The sequence below is a fragment of the Trachemys scripta genome, chromosome 12 (genome assembly GCF_013100865.1).
Source record: "Trachemys scripta elegans isolate TJP31775 chromosome 12, CAS_Tse_1.0, whole genome shotgun sequence".
Classification (NCBI taxonomy): domain Eukaryota; kingdom Metazoa; phylum Chordata; order Testudines; family Emydidae; genus Trachemys; species Trachemys scripta.
Window position 1 is genome coordinate 5,607,190 of NC_048309.1, and position 16,099 is coordinate 5,623,288.

Genomic DNA, 16,099 nt, shown 5'->3' on the forward strand with positions numbered 1-16,099 from the left:
GCTTAAGACTGATCGCGATGATGCACATTTCCCAGCCCTGAACCAGATGAAATACAAACACTTCTGGTTCTTAGGTGAATACACTCGCCTAGCTCCTTCGCTTTGTATATGTGGGTGCTTGCCTCCTCTCCCTGATCACAATGTGCTGTGGGACATGACGTGCTCATGGATCACTTGGTTCTGGTTTAGATGGAGCAGTGGCTGGGTTTTTTGGGGGGGCTTTTTTTGGTCCTGCTTGGAATCATCCTAGCAATGCTGTTAGCAGCAAGGGACAGAAAAAAATCTGGCTCGGGCGCTGCTGTCTGTGCTGTGTCTCCCTTCTCTCCCCCACCATCCGCCCCTTCCTCTATCCCCAGCTTTGATGGATTTGTGTCTGGCAACATTTTGGGCTGTGGACTGGAAGGTATTTATGGACACCAGCTAAAGTAGTGCTGTGTCAGGGAAGAAATGCTGATCAGTGTCTGATTCCTGACAGCAGAGAGAGGGAGTGGTAGACAATGGAGCAGTCCCAAGGCAGACGTTTGCACTCAGATGCCCTTTTTTAACAACTAATGTTTGTATTCCACCGATCAGTTGGAAGAAAGCGGAGATCAGCTCCTGTTGTTTGTGGGAATATAAAGGGGATGCCAAGCTGCATGATGTGCTGCTGTGTTACTGCAACTCCCTTCCCTCTGGGAGTTTCCATGGTCCCCACCAGGCTCTTCTCCAAATCTGATGTAAGGTGGAGGCATGTGCTTGGCTTTTCCTTTTGTTGTGGTATGTTTGGGGTTTGTTTTGAATTGAGGGTTCGCCTCCTCCTGACCTGTTTTTGAAAAGTTTTTCCCTTTTACGTGATGGCGATGGTACCAAAAGGCGTTGGGAAGTGCATTCAGGTGCTCAGCCATTTTGTAAGTGGAAGCATTTCAGAGAGATCTTGTTGCTGAGTAAACTTAGACAATGAAATTCTGGCTCCACTGAGGTCCATGACTGTTCACTTCAATGGGGCCCAGGTTTCTCCCAGAGAGATCTTAACTGAGTGGAAGCAAATCACACCAATATATCTTCATTTCTCCATTTGGTCCACAATCAGAATACGTGTTATCCGATGTTCAGAGCTGCCAAGCACCTTCGGCTCTCATGGGCTTCCCTGGCTCAACACTTCCGAAAATCAGGCTCGTATTTTGTGAACAAGCCCTGTGTATGTGTGCCCAGGATACTTGATGATGAAATACACACAAAGGCTAAATCAGTCCCTAGGGGCTGACTATAGCTGCGATAGCCAGTGTGATTGCAGGGGCCAGGATAAAGATGACACAAGTGGAATGGGATGAAAGCAAAACGGCACATGGCAGGTTAACCCCATGCAAAGAAGCTTTTTTAGTACAAAAAGGATAGTGTAGCTAACCTGCCTGACTCCTGTGTGATTAATCCAGACAGATGCACTGTCCTGAATTTATCTCCTCGGGGTCCCTTTCAGAACCAAAGCTTTATAATGTCACTTGTTATTCCTGAGGGAGTAAGGGGATCATCCCAGATTCATGCAGCTACAAACTTTACATCATCCCTCATAGTCCTTCCCCAGAGGTGAAATCCAGCCCCATGCAAAGGACCATCACAAGGCCTGTACTACTGAAGTCCTCAAAACTGGGCTTAAGCGGGGCTTAGACCTTGTGGTAAGTGTCTGAATTTCACCCTGTATGCTCCGTATGTGGGCACCATGTCCAGGGAATAAGTGTTTTTATTTCCACAACCATGTGACGCACCATTGACCACCTCCCCTGAACTTTTCCCACCTATCCCCCTCTCTCAGGAATACTTCAGTGCATTCCAAACCTCCAGACACTTTGTTTTTTAAAGGCTCTGCCACAAAACTGTTTCCCCTCAAGCATTGATCAGGAAAATGCGGTCGAAGCTTATATTGCATTCAGTGCTGGACCAGTGACCATTTCAAGGGCCTACATGTTACGATGCTTCAGACGCGTGTTACACAGTACTGGGAAGCTGCCCAGCATTCTGGTCTTTTGGCCCATACTTGTGCCAGAGTTAGCCCTGGTACGTTGCTCACTTACAGATGTAAAGAACATAATACATATATAGACGAATGAAAGCCTATGCACCCGTTATGCCCCATTTGTTTTTGTAATTATTTATTCGTATTACATTAGTGCCTAGAGAACCCAAATAACACTAGTCCCATAGGGCTAGGTGCCGTACCCACATGAGAGACAGTCCTTGCTACAAAGAGATTACCATCTAAGTAGGCAAAGCGGACAAAGGGTGAAAAAGTAGAGGCACAGGTAGGTGAAATGACTTGCTCAAGGTCACACAGCAGGGCAGTGGCAGAGCTGGGCTCAGAATCCAGGTCTCCTGACTCCCAGTGCAGTGCCCTCGCCACTAGACCTTGCTACTTCTTCCCTCAGTTGAGCCCTGTTTGGGGAGCATAAGTGGTGCATAGGCCTTCTGCACAGGAGTGAATTTCATCTACGATGCACATGTGTAGTATTGGACTCAGTTTCCACCAGGGTGCGAAGCTCTGGGGAGTTTTCAGGCGCCATAATGCAGGTAGTGAGCGCTTCACCCACTGAAATGAAGGCAGGTGTGTTTGTATCAGTGATTAGACTCTCAAATATTGTCTCCTTACAGCGAAATGTCCTAAATGCACATGGATTCTATTTTAAATGCCGATAGATGCATTTGCATAGGTAACTCTGTAACATCTGGAGCACCACACGTTAGAGTCTGACATCACACAGTGAAGTAAACGATTGTACATCTAAGTGCGCATGGTATGTCCATTTCCACATGCAGGTCTCAGCCAGGGTTTTTCTCGTTTTTGACCCTCACATCTCACACTATGATGATTGTTTAAAAAAACAAAGGAAATTCAGTCCAAAAAGGTAGTTAAAGCAGTATTGTGGCTGACTATATGAAAGCATATACGAAAGTTATGGCACACAGCCATATAACAATTGGGACTGATCTGCTGTGTCCTCTGTTCCACTCCCCTAGCTGTAATGGCATCCTTTCTCAGCCAATGCTAGCTCTGCATGTTCTTGTTGGACCTTGTCTTCTTTCAGGGATGAAGTCTGGGATTTGGCAAACCACAGCAGTGTGCTGGCGTTCTCTAGACATTGTGTGCGTGGCTGGTACTTTGGCTTTAAAAGGTCAGATCCCCTGAATTTCCTCTTGGAGAGGTGAGCAGATAGGTAGCTTCCCAGGGCTGGTGATCAGTTTTCACAGCTGATGATTAGCTCACCACAGGAATCCAAGTGAGATGCAGTCTCATCCCAACGGGTCTGCTTCCCTCTGGACATGTGCTGTTGCCCCTTTGTGCCAGTTTGGGGGCAAAACCACGGACTATTCTGTGTCTCTGTATTGCGATTGATTTTTTTGACACCATCGCCAGGCTAACACAAGTGGTGGCCTGTTCATAGGATATAAAATGGGCCTTCACTTCTAAACACACCATTTTACACAAGCACTTTCATGCACTAACAGCCGAGCATACAGGGGACAGAATTTTCATGTGCAAAACTGTGTCTGCCGGAGTGAAGGTTGGGTTCTGCCCCCACTGAAAATCAGTCCCATTGTATCTATGATTTTCATTGGATTATTTCTCTCATGCCTGCTCTGCTTCTCCTGTCAGAGTCTGACCTAAGCAGAATGGGGCCTGATAATGCTTAAGTGAAGCCCCGCTTAAGTACCAACATAAGCTTTTCCTGGGGAGACAGCTGGTGCATAGGCCTTGAACTGGCTGTCTACACAGAGCTTGAGTGGGTGGCTGGTACTCGGGCTTGAGGTTGTCTTTCCCTCTTGCCTATTTCACATATTTCTTCAAATTCCTCTATCTTGCTCACTGTAATCTGTTCATAGGATGCAATATCTAGTATCCTGTCTTCTGACAGTGGCTGGTGCCAGATGCTTCAGAGGGAATGAACAGAACAGGGCAATTACTGAGTGATCCATCCCCTGTTGTTCATTCCCAGCTTCTGTAAGTCAGAGGTTTAGGGATACTCAGAGCATGGGGTTGTGTCTCTGAACGTCTTGGTTAATAGCCATTGATGGACCTGTCCTCCATGAACTTATCTAATTCTCTTCTCAATCCAGTTATACTTTTGGCCTTCACAACATCCCCTGGCAACGAGTTCCACATGTTGACTGTGCATTGTGTGAAGAAATTCTTCCTTTTGTTTGTTTTAAACCTGCTGCTTACTAATTTCATTGGGTGCTCCTGATTCCTGTGTTATGTGAAGGGGTAAATAACACTTCCTTATTCACTTTTTTCACACTATTCGTGATTGTATAGACCTCATCATACCCCGCCTTAATCGTCTCTTTTCCAAGCTGTATAAGTGGGAGTACCATGAATTATATGGTGGCATTATGATATTTTCTGTCTCATTATCTATCCCTTTCCTAATGGTTCATAACATTCTGTTTGTTTCTTTGAGTGCCGTTGCACATTGAACAGAGGTTTTCAGAGAAAGATCTCTTTCTTGAGTGGTAACAGCTAATTTAGATCTCATCATTTTATAGGTATGATTGGGATTCTGTTTTCCAAAATGCGTTACTTTGCATTTATCAAGATTTTCACCTGCCATATTGTTGCCCAGTCATCCCTTTGTAACTCTTCGCAGTTAGCTTTGGACTTAACTATCTTGAGTAATTTTGTGTCGTCTGCAAGCTTTGCCCCCTCATTGTTTACCCCCTTTTCCATATCATTTGTGAATATGTTGAACAGCACTGGTCCCACTACAGATCCTTGGGGGACTCCGCTATTTACCTCTATCCACTATGAAAATTGACCATTTATTCCTACCCCTTGTTTCCTATCTTTTAACCAGTTACCGCTCCATGAGAGGACCTTCCCTCTTAATCCATGACTACTTACTTTGCTTAAGAGCCTATGGTGAGGGACTTTGTCATAGGCTTTCTGAAAGTCCAAGTACACTCTTGTACACATACTTGTTTGGTGTCAAGTATCAGGGGGTAGTCGTGTTAGTCTGTATCTACAAAAACAACAAGGAGTCTAGTGGCACCTTAAAGACTAACAGATTTATTTGAGCATAAGCTTTCGTGAGTAAAAACCTCACTTCTATCCGAAGAAGTGAGGTTTTTACTCACGAAAGTTTATGCCCAAATAAATCTGTTAGTCTTTAAGGTGCCACCAGACTCCTTGTTGTTTTTGTACATACTTGTTGACACCCTCAAAGAATTCTAATAGAATAACGAGGCACGATTTTCCTTTACAAAAGCTGCATTAACTCTTCCCCAACATATTGTGTTCATCTGGTCTGATAATTCTGTTCTTTACCGTAGGTTCAACCAGTTTGCCAGGTACTGAAGTTAGGCTTATCGGCCTGTAATTGCCAGGATCACCTCTGGAGTCTTTTTTAAAAATTGGCATTACATTAGCTATCCTCCAGTCCTCTGGTACAGAGGTTCATTTAAATGATAGGTTACGTACCACAGTTAGTAGTTCTGCAATTTCATATTTGAGTTCCTTCAGAACTCTTGGGTGATACCATCTGGTCCTGATGACCTATTACTAGTAAATTTATCACATCAGTCTGTGCCTCAAGCTGATTTTTTTTTTTTTTTTTTAAATTTCAACCAAAATCGTTCATCCATTTCTCAGAACAAGGTTGGGAGAAAATACATTGTTTTAGCCATGTTAAAAAAAATCACAACCATGTTTAATACTTCCATGTTTTGCTCCACTGTAGTGTTTGTGAGAGACCAGGGTCAGGTTGGTGCAGTGAAGCCATATCAACTAATGCGACTTTGGTTTTGGAGTATCTTTCCTACAAAAACATGGACCCGTTTCTGTTGGTGTTGAATTCTCTTAATTCCCACCAAGTCAATGTGAGCTGATGGCACTCAGCACCTGGCAGGATCAGGCCCTGTATCACATAGTATTTTGCACAGTTACAGGTTATTGACCTCACTTATGGCTTTTGGTGATCAAGGGTCAAAAATGGCTTAAGTCTCAAATGAAAATAAGCAAATTATTCTGGTGACCTTAACTTGGTCTCCCGAACATAGTTACAATAGACATTGTTATCTAGTTATAACAGACCCACATTACAAGGGGGATGATTGGCGATCTCACTGCTGCTAAATAAAGGTATCATAGATTGGCACAGAGGTGTATTGCATATTGGGGGATCTTGCCAGCCCTCCAGCTGGCTCTACCCAGTGCTGTTAAATCTTCTATTTCCGCAACTTCAATTATTTAAAGGGACACTAACTAGATTCTAAGTAAAAATAATTGAGCTGCATTGACAATTACCCTATGGGGAAGAATGGACCCTCGGGGTTGCAGAGAAGTATGTTTTCTTTAAATGCGGACCCTCAATTGTCTTTCCTTTCCATCCAGAGTGCAGGGCAGGAGTAATTCTTCCACAATAAAAATGAATGATGCTATGTCCTCACCTCACTGAACATGCCAAGTGACTTCAGTGCCCCACACAACTCCATCAGCTCTACCCTGGCCAACCGGAATATGACACCCTATAATATACAACTTGAAGAAGCTGGGGGATCATATAAAGCACCGAAATATAGAAGTGTGAGCAGCTTGTTGGGAAATATCTCAAGCAGAAGTCATGAGCTGGTGTAGAGAGGAGATTGCTTTATCGTGGCCTTTGGGCTTTTTTAACTGCATGACAGCCAATAGGGAGCTAAACTAAGTAGTTCTTCCACCTGTCCACCAGCTCTGTCTGGCTTCAGTATTTCTAAGGTGCTGTTGGCATGTTAGAAACTTTCTCCCCTAAAGCCATCTCTTTGGTTATAACTAGGGTGGCTGGTCTACTTTTTAAAGTTATTTTTCTGACACTCCCCCTCCAAAAACCCTAAACCACAAAAAAAGACTTTACTAATACATTTTATAATCAGCCATTCATGTGAAGTATTGTGTACCCTCTGCACAGTGGAAGCCCCAGCAGTTCTTTCAGAGGGAGCCCAAGCGAACAAACTAATCTAAGTCCCAGAAATTTGCTGACATTCTTGATGGCTGTGGCGCATGCACAAAGAAATAAAGCAAAAAGCAGTAAACCCCGTAGACCCACGTCGTTTTGTGCTATAACAGACACCTGGTGGGGAAACAGGGTTTGCAGGGGGAAGAGGTTGAGGGCAGGGATGGGGAATGTTAAAGATATAGTCAGGGGTGACAGTAGAAATAGGGACTTACTGGTACGGGGCTGTGTTGGGGCTTGCCCTGGCCCCCGGAAGGGGTGGGGCCTTGGGCAGAAGGGGCAGGAATGGGATCAGAGCCAGCCCTGGCCCGCCCTGTACTGGTAAGTGCCCTCCCCCGCCGGGGTAGCAGCGGCAGCCGGGGGCTCCGGCAGCAGTTTAAAGGGCCCAGGGATCGGCCGCCGCTACTGCCCCGGGCCCTTTAAACTGCTTCCGTAGCCCCTGGCTGCCGCTGCTACCCCAGGGCTCCCCTGCCTCTACCGCCCCAGGCCCTTTAAATAGCCACCGGAGCCCCGTCGCTACTCCAGGGCTCCGGCGGCTATTTAAAGGGCCCAGGACTCCCCTGATTCTACTGCCCCGGCCCTTTAAATAACCCCCGGAGCCCCGCCGCCGCTACCCCAGGGCTCCAGCAGTGGGGCTCTGGTGGCAATTTAAAGGGCCTGGGGCTCCAGCCACTGCTGGGAGCCCCAGACCCTTTAAATTGCCACCTGGGGAAGCCAGGCCGCCCCGGTACGGCGAACCGGCTCTTGCCAGTACGCCATACCGGGACGTACCGGCTTACTTTCACCTCTGGATATAGTATCCCCAGGCCCTTTAAATTGCCGCCTGTGCAACCCTTGTGTTTTTACGCATTTACAACGGGACTACTCCTAGGGCTTAGTGCTCTCTGGTGTATGGAAGAGAAACGATCCCTTAGGATGTCGCATGGGAGTAAGAACAATCAAATGAATTTAAGAAAGGGAAGATATAGGCTGAATACCATGAAATTAACTGACTACGGAATCACTCCCCGCGTGAATGGGTGGGATCCCTATTACTTGAGACATTTAAAATCTCCTTGGATTCCACAGCAGGTGATGTCCTGTAGGCACCAATCTAACTCATTCCCTCTATAGAAAGATAATATCTTATAAGGGACAATCTTACTCCTGGGGTGGGGAATGGATTAGGTGATCTCATAGTTCTTTTTTTCCTGTCTCGTTGCTGTGCTTCTCTGAGAGTGTTTGAAAGATACACCAAGAATGATGTGTATGAAGCTTAGTTGATAAACAGTCTTGGATATAGCCTGAACCTTAAAGAGCCCGGTCTTGAGTGATCTGTTAGTCCTATGACAGATTGTTCTATAGGATCTCGTGGAGTGGAACTGGTTAGCAACCTTGATGTGCCACAGCTATGCACTTGCACAGTCAAAACCTACTGAGACTGATGCTCTTTCCTTTGCTATTAGAGCTCTAACTGGATTACAGAAGACAAGTCACTCAGAGAGGCTGCTGTTTTGATTAGCTAAAAACAGATTAATAGTGTCAGCGAGATACTCGGTTGTTTCAGCTCAGACAGTGTGTCAACAGGTGCCCAAAAGCAAAGTACTGACATTTCCTGTGCATCTTAAAAAGGATGCAGTCAGAATGCCAGTGGTGCTCAGATACTCCGGTGGTGAGGATGGTATAAGAACTGAAATGGAACAGGAATAGAAAACAGAATCTGGCTTTGATATGCAAACTAAAAACCAGACTGACAAGACGTTGCAAAACCTAGCCCCAGCCCAGGTTTGGTTCATCTCTGTGGGTTAAATACAGAGCCATTGTTCCAAACCCCCTGAAATTCAGGCAAAATGAGATCTAGAGCTAAGCCTCCCCAGGTTTTGATTATTCAAAGCCTAAACCCAGCTGATGAGGTTCTGAGAAACCAAACCAACCACCGGTGTGTTGCTCAGCTCCATGAGTGAGGTGTTCTTTACAAAGGGAACTTTATAACAGACCCCAATAAAAATGTGGGAGAGAATGCAGGAGTACAGAAATGTGGGAAAATGTGATAAGGAATCAATACCTATGGAACTATTTATTATTAATCCTCATTATTATTATTTTATTATTAATGTATTAATCACTGTAGCACTTCATAACCCAATCAGGGCTCCATTGTGCTGGGTGCTGTACAAATACTTAGCAAAGAGACAGTCTCAAGGATCTTACTCTCTAAACATGTGATGAGAGACAACGGTTGGAGATGGATAGAGAAATGAGGGGAAGGACAAGGTTACAGTGATAAAGTAAGCAGCAGTCACAACCTGCCTGCTCCCCAATCATTGTACTAAGAGGCGTTGGTTGCAGGATCACCAGGGTGAATCATGAGACGTTTGGCACTTTGTCTCTTGGAGAACTGAGGTTTATCCTCCCTTCTGAGTGTGAGTAGACTGGCCATTAGTTTGAAAGGAGGAGACCCTCTTAGTTGTGAACTTTCAGGCCAGTGAATTTCCGGGTACCTCATTTGTAAACGGACACCTGCTTTCCTGAAAGCGTTGTTTTACGGTGCTCTCTTCTTATAGCTGTGCCGCCGAGGGAGGTGAGAAAACCATAGCGAAATACAGCTGAGATAGCTGGAGTTACTGCTGTGCACTGCAATAGCTTACAGCCGTAGGGCAGTAGATAAGAACACAGGTTCTGCTGACGGGCTGTCAGTCCTTATGAAGTTATTACCGCACGCAGGGGGAAAGCATTACCATAAATACTGACATAGAAGGTGACTCGTACGTACAGAAACCACCCCGTCTCATATTTCAAGAACGAGTAAACCTAGGAGCTTGTTTCCTAGTAGACACCCAGCCCATCTCTTTATTGTGATATCTGTTCAGTGCAGCTGAAGGGTAATTTCAATACCCACTGCAACAGGAAAATATAAAAGTCAAAGAAAAGATTAATTAACGTAATATGTAGTAAAAAGTAACGATAATCCATATTTATTATGCTAACAGTGTCCCCAACTGAAATAAGAGCTCCGTTGGGGTGCTGCACATACACATCGTAAGAGACCGTCCCGCGCCCAAAGAGCTTACAGTATCAAAAAGACAAGACAGATGAAAGACAGGAGAAAGGGCTGTAGCAGACAGCTATCAGGATGGTGTCTGCCCAAACATCATCTTAGTTCCGCTCTACCGTTGGATGTTATTTCTGGTTTGCTTTTTTTCTGTTTTTGTTTGTGGGGTTTGCAAAAGAATGTCTGAGTTCTTGGGGCTGAGGTGGGGTGAGGAGAAGGCAGGAGGGGAGGAGCTAATAGGGAAAGACAAGCTTATTCAGATTTTCCAACCCAATAGGAAATTGATGACGATGATGATCCTGAACATCCTGCTCAGGAATAACATAATCATAAATATCAATCTCCAGCATCCTCTGTGTTGTTTTCTCCACTGCATTTCATAAAATGTGGCCTTGCCCTGGGTTTTGTCCCAAGTGTTGCTGATGTTGCATTTGAGGAATGCTGGCTATATCCTCCATGGGGGGCTTAGGTGGCCTGTTATCTCTGAGACACATGCATATCAGCAAAATGTCCAGTTGCATCAGTTTCCCTTCCCTTTGTCAATGACGCGGTTCTTGAGAACCCCCAGATGTGGGAACCACAAATGCAGCTCTTTTAAGATGCACACACGATAAGATGCTACCTGACAGCTGTCCATCCTTTGGCTGGACCTGGCTATCAGTGTCGCAGCCTACAGTGTGCTCATTTGCCTTCAACAATATCTTTAGCTACAATCCGGTACATAGATCCAAGGATTCCAGTTGAGTTTGTGACACTCTGTACCTCAAAATAGCACCCTGGAACCCCTGTTGTGATGGGTTGGATCACAGAAACCCCCTTGGGGACTGCCAACTGATGTGCCAAGACTACTTCTGCCCCTGCTTTCCCTGCCCACTTGGGACTCCAGCACCCTGTCTTGTTGAGCCAGACACGCCCGTCTGCTCCAACACAGACCCAGGGTCTGAACCACGTGTCCCAAAGCTGCAGACTTAACTGAATGCAACTTAAGAAGTGTTCTTGTCTTTAACATTGAGATGCCCAATAGGGGCTAAACCCCAAATAAATCCATTTTACCCTGTATAAAGCTTATACAGGGTAAACTCATAAATTGTTCGCCCTCTATAACACTCATAGAGAGATATGTACAGCTGTTTGCCCCCACAGGTATTAATACATATTCTGAGTTAATTAATAAGTAAAAAGTGATTTTATTAAATACAGAAAGTGGGATTTAAGTGGTTCCAAGTAGAAGCAGACAGAACAAAGTGAATTACCAAGTAAAATAAAATAAAACACGCAAGTCTGAGTCTAATACAGTAAGAAAACTGAGTACAGATAAAAACCTCACCCTTAGAGGAATTCCAGTAAGCTTCCTTTTACAGACTAGTCTCCTTCTAGTCTGGGTTCAGCAATCACTCACACCCACTGTAGTTACTGTCCTTTGTCCCAGTTTCTTTCTGGTATCCTTGGGGGTGGAGAGACTCTCTCTTTAGCCAGCTGAAGACAAAATGGAGGGGTCTTCCAGGGGTTTAAGTAGACTTTCTCTTGTGGGGGGAGACCCCCGCCTCTCTCTTGTGCAAAGTCCAGCTCCAAGATGGAGTTTTGGAGTCACATGGGCAAGTCACATGTCCATGCATGACTCAGTTTTTACAGGCAGCAGCCATGGCTTATCTGCTACCTTGAACGTCTTCATGTAGACGTCTTATGTGGATTGGAGCCTCCCAAGATCCATTATCCCTTAAGTGCTTCTTGATTGGGCACTTAACTTGCACATTCCTTTCTCAAGAAGCTGACCAAATGCTTTACTAAGGCTACTTAAAAATCAAGCCAGTACACAGCCAATATTCATAAATTTGAATATAAACATGACACCCGGGCCTATTGCGGGGACCCAGCAGCATGCACGCTGCGCGCGCCCAGGCCCTGGCCAGTCACATCTGGGCTGGCTGCCCAGCTGGTGCAATCCCACGGGTGGCCCTGGCCCCCCCATCCTGCTCGGGACCCGCGGGATTGCGCTGCTGGGTCCCCGCAACAGGCCCGGGCTCGGGGGTTTCGGGTCCGGGCGCCAGAGCCGCAGCCGCTGAGCGCCATGGCCGTTTCCTCCGGCCGCGGCAGTAGGAGCCGCAGCAGCGGCTGCTCCCGAGTCCCGCTGCCCAGGTGGGGAGAACAGCCCCCGCCTGGCCTCGCAGGCGCCCCCCTGCTCTCCCTCCAGGTACCGTCCGACTAAGGGCTGGTCTACACTTAGTCCGGACTTCGGACTAAGGTACGCAAATTCAGCTACGTTAATAACGTAGCTGAATTCGAAGTACCTTACTCCGGACTTACCGCGGTCCAGACGCGGCCGGAAGTCTCCCCCCGTCGATGCCGCGTACTCCTCTCGGCGAGCTGGAGTACCGGCGTCGATTGTGAGCACTTCCGGGATCGATCCCAGAACATCGATGGCGTGCCGCCGGACCAGCCGGTAAGTGAAGACTAGGCCTGAGTCCTGCCTGTACTTGGGGCCAGGCCGGACTCTCACTCACCCCGGCCCCGCGCTCCCCCTGCATCTCCGGGGCCTCCCTACAGCGCTTGCGAAGGGGGTGGGGGGGTTGGTTTTTTTCTCTGCCGCCGTTTTGTTTTTTTGCTCCAGCCTGCCTTCCCCCGCATCCCAATATTTGACCTGGGTGATCTGGTCACCCTATCTGCTGGTGCCTCTCTCTATATTCTTCGTGAGTGGCTTAGACAGCAGTCATGCAATTTCCTTGGGTGTGAGGCTCCACATGCTCATGGCTGTGATTGTACCTCCTGGGGGGAGGGATAGCTCAGTGATTTGAGCATTGGCCTGCTAAACACAGGGTTGTGAGTTCAATCCTTGAGAGGACCATTTAGGGTTCTGGGGTAAAAAAAAAAATAGTTGGAGATTGGTCCTGTTTTGAGCAGGGGTTAGACTAGATGACTTCCTGAGGTCCCTTCTAACCCTGATATTCTATGATGCTATGGAGGGCATTGGTTGCTTGTCACTGGCATAGCTTTGTGAGAGACAGCCAAGGGGGCAGAGTAGTCCCACAGTTCCAGGTTTTACCCCAGCGATTCCATCACAGTTAATTTCTACAAACTGCATATCTCTTGGGCAATGTGACCACTTCCTGGAAGAAATTAATATTATTTTTGATGATTTGTTAGGCCAATGACCTTGTGGTGCCCTATGACAGATATGTCACATGCCAGTTTTCTTTTCTGTAATCAGGTACGTGTCTGTGATAAATGAGTGCACCAAATTTTGAGGTTCCGTCTCTAAAGGGCACTTACTATATGAGAGTAGCTCAACAGGGTAGGTTGAATAATTGAGATCAAATAGCTCTTGAAAAATCTGGCCAAACGTTCTAGCCCGCACAAACCCTGTGCTGTTAAAAGTGCTAGTTCAACACTCTGGCAGTGTGTGTATGTTTGTGGATTGATTCCACGCTCTAGTGTCTCAGCAGAAACTCCGATTTCTGTTGGGCTGGTCCAACGCAGAATAACATACTCCAGTAATGAAATGTCCACTGACCGTATCTGGCTTTAGCAGTGAACCTGTGCATGTGGCGAGATTGGTCTGGTCTCTGCAATTCAAATTAATGCAATGTGTGCACATACACTTGTTGTGGGTTTGTACAGAGGCTGTGACAATGGGCTCCTCGGAGCTACTTCGATACGAATAATAAATAGTAATAATAATTAATGAAAATACCTGAAGGTAGGCTCAGAAGAAGAAAGGTTTTTTTAATCAGTGGGATTCATTTTATATATTGCTCTTGCCAGTTTAGAAATGTGAGCATGATATTGATGGTTCGGCAATTAATAAAGGGAAGGGTAAGAGAAGTGCAACAAAACCACCAGTTCTGTTTTGTGCTGCTGTTTTATGGTGGATTCTGCAGGTAGGTGTGCTTTTGAATTTGCCCAACCAAAGTACACAGTGAGATTAGTAGTGCAATTGAAGTCTAACACCCTGATCCAGCCAAACCGTACACATGTTGCGGTTACAGAACCTGTGCTAAGTAATGAGGCCCAAAGTGTCACAGTATAAAAGCTAGGGCAGTTGGAGGGATCAGGCTGATGTAGTTGTTGAGCTGGTAGGTCATTGTTTTGCTTCCCTTTCATAAATCCTTGTTTCGATGTGTCTGACACCACTGCAACTGGCATAGTCTGTCTAGCCAAATCCTCCTAACTAGACCTTCGCTCACACCTCAGCATGTTGATTTGAGACTCCTGAGTCATCTCGTTAGGCAGAGAGCTATTTATTTCAGTGTTTCTATTACATTTCAGAAGACTGGGTGTACCTCTTCCGCTCCCAGACCCTGCCCTGTCTCTTTATATATACTCTGGGCTTGAGTCAGCAGCCCAGGGAGCCTGAAAACTGGTGTAGGAATCTCCGGACTGCTTAGGCAAAGGGTGGCATGACTAGGGAAATAGGAGCTTGTCTGTGACATCCGTACACTTCAGTGATCCCCGGCAGCTAGAACAGCCCTGGGTGATGTGTGTGTTCTGGGCAACTGGTGTAAGTTGGAGCAGACCTCAGTCTACTCTGATTCACAGCCAGGAACAGGGGGAGTGTAAAGGGGGATGAGATCCACTTTTTCACCCCCCTGAGATGCACCAAGTGCAGCTAGGAATCTGAGCTTCTGTGTATATTATTCCCTCCAGTCTTATGGAATCATCATGGCCCCGGTTTTCAAAGACCGGGGCACAGAATATGCACATGCACAGTTAATTGTGTCCTTAAAACCAGTATGTATGTACACAAATTGGGTAGTTCTGGGCACAGATTCCCATCTCGGTGTGCAACTGCCTGATCCACAACCTCGACCCTGGGTTTTGTAAGAGCAGGTAACTGTGCATAGGGCCTGCGTACAGAAACTTGACAATGGTCAGGCAGCTGGTGTCCTGGGACCGCTGCTTATCACGCTGACCAGTATCACTTCACTGGTATCTTTTGCTTCCCCATCACTTTATTGAATCCATCTGTGGAGACGTCTCTCATCTTAAACTTAGACTTCAGGCTTTTCAGGGCAGGTTCCGTATCATCGTTCTGTTTGTACAGCACCTAGAAGTTAAATAAAGCAAATGCCTTGGAGGGGATATCCCTTATTCACGCTGAATAGCCCCTCCCACTGAAATTAATTGGGCTGCTCATAGATTAAGAACTAGATTTTTAAAGGTATGTAGGGAAATAGGTCCCACTGAAATCAAAATGGGATTTTAAAAATCTGTCCCCAAGGAGCTAAGTGTGAGTAAGGACGGCAAAATCTGGCTCTGTCTTAGGAGAGCTCTCTGTCTCTCTACCAGGACTTTGTGTGGCTACCTAGCTCCGTAATATCTGAGTGCCTTACTAATAAAAGTGATAGCAACAGTGAAAGTCGGTAGTGGGGTTCATGGCATTTCTGAAACATCTCCCTTTTCGGGATAAAAGCTCTACTTTTGTTTCATTCATAAATTATAATAGGTGTAAACATTTATACATAAATGTGCATAATTTTATGAATTTACTCTCATTTTTAAGGGTGTTTTTTTTCAGGGTTTGTGGCTGTTGACGTTTTTTTTTTAGTTGGTTGGATTTTTTTGCCTAGGAGGTGGTGAGGTACTTGAGATATTTTTGAGCACATCTCTCTCTCCCTTGGCATAATTAGTGAGGCCAACCTGTAAATAAGGACAGACATCTCAGGTTTCAGAGGTGTACACAATACATGAGCCATCTGCTCAAAATAGGACTTCCCAGTGTATTTGGGGCACTTTCCCCTGGGTCCATTTCTCATTTTGGGCCATTTCAGTCTCTCTCATGTGTTTGGCCAGGCAGAGTGCTGACTAGGTGCACAACAGTTCCGAATTTGGAAGAGCAAGAAATGGTCTTGCCCATGTAGGATGACCAGACAGGAAGTTTGAAAAATCGGGACAGGGGGTGGGGAGTAATAGGCACCTATATAAGACACAGCCCCAAATATCGGGACTGTCCCTATAAAATTGGGACATCTGGTCACCCTACGTCCATGCAATGGATCCCCAAATACCTGCAACGTATCCAGCTTCCATAAGGAAGTGAGGTCTTTTTCTAGCTAATGGCAGTGAGTGTTCATCCTAAAGCTGCGTTCACACCCAATTAGGCATTTCATTCTGAGCC

At 46.0% G+C, this 16,099-nt stretch overlaps 1 protein-coding gene across 8 annotated transcripts in view; it reads left to right on the forward strand.

Moving 5' to 3' along the window:
• The window catches only part of KCNQ2 (potassium voltage-gated channel subfamily Q member 2), a 114,808-nt gene that overhangs the window by 845 nt on the left and 97,864 nt on the right, over positions 1-16,099 (forward strand). The gene's annotated exons all lie outside the window — the stretch shown is intronic.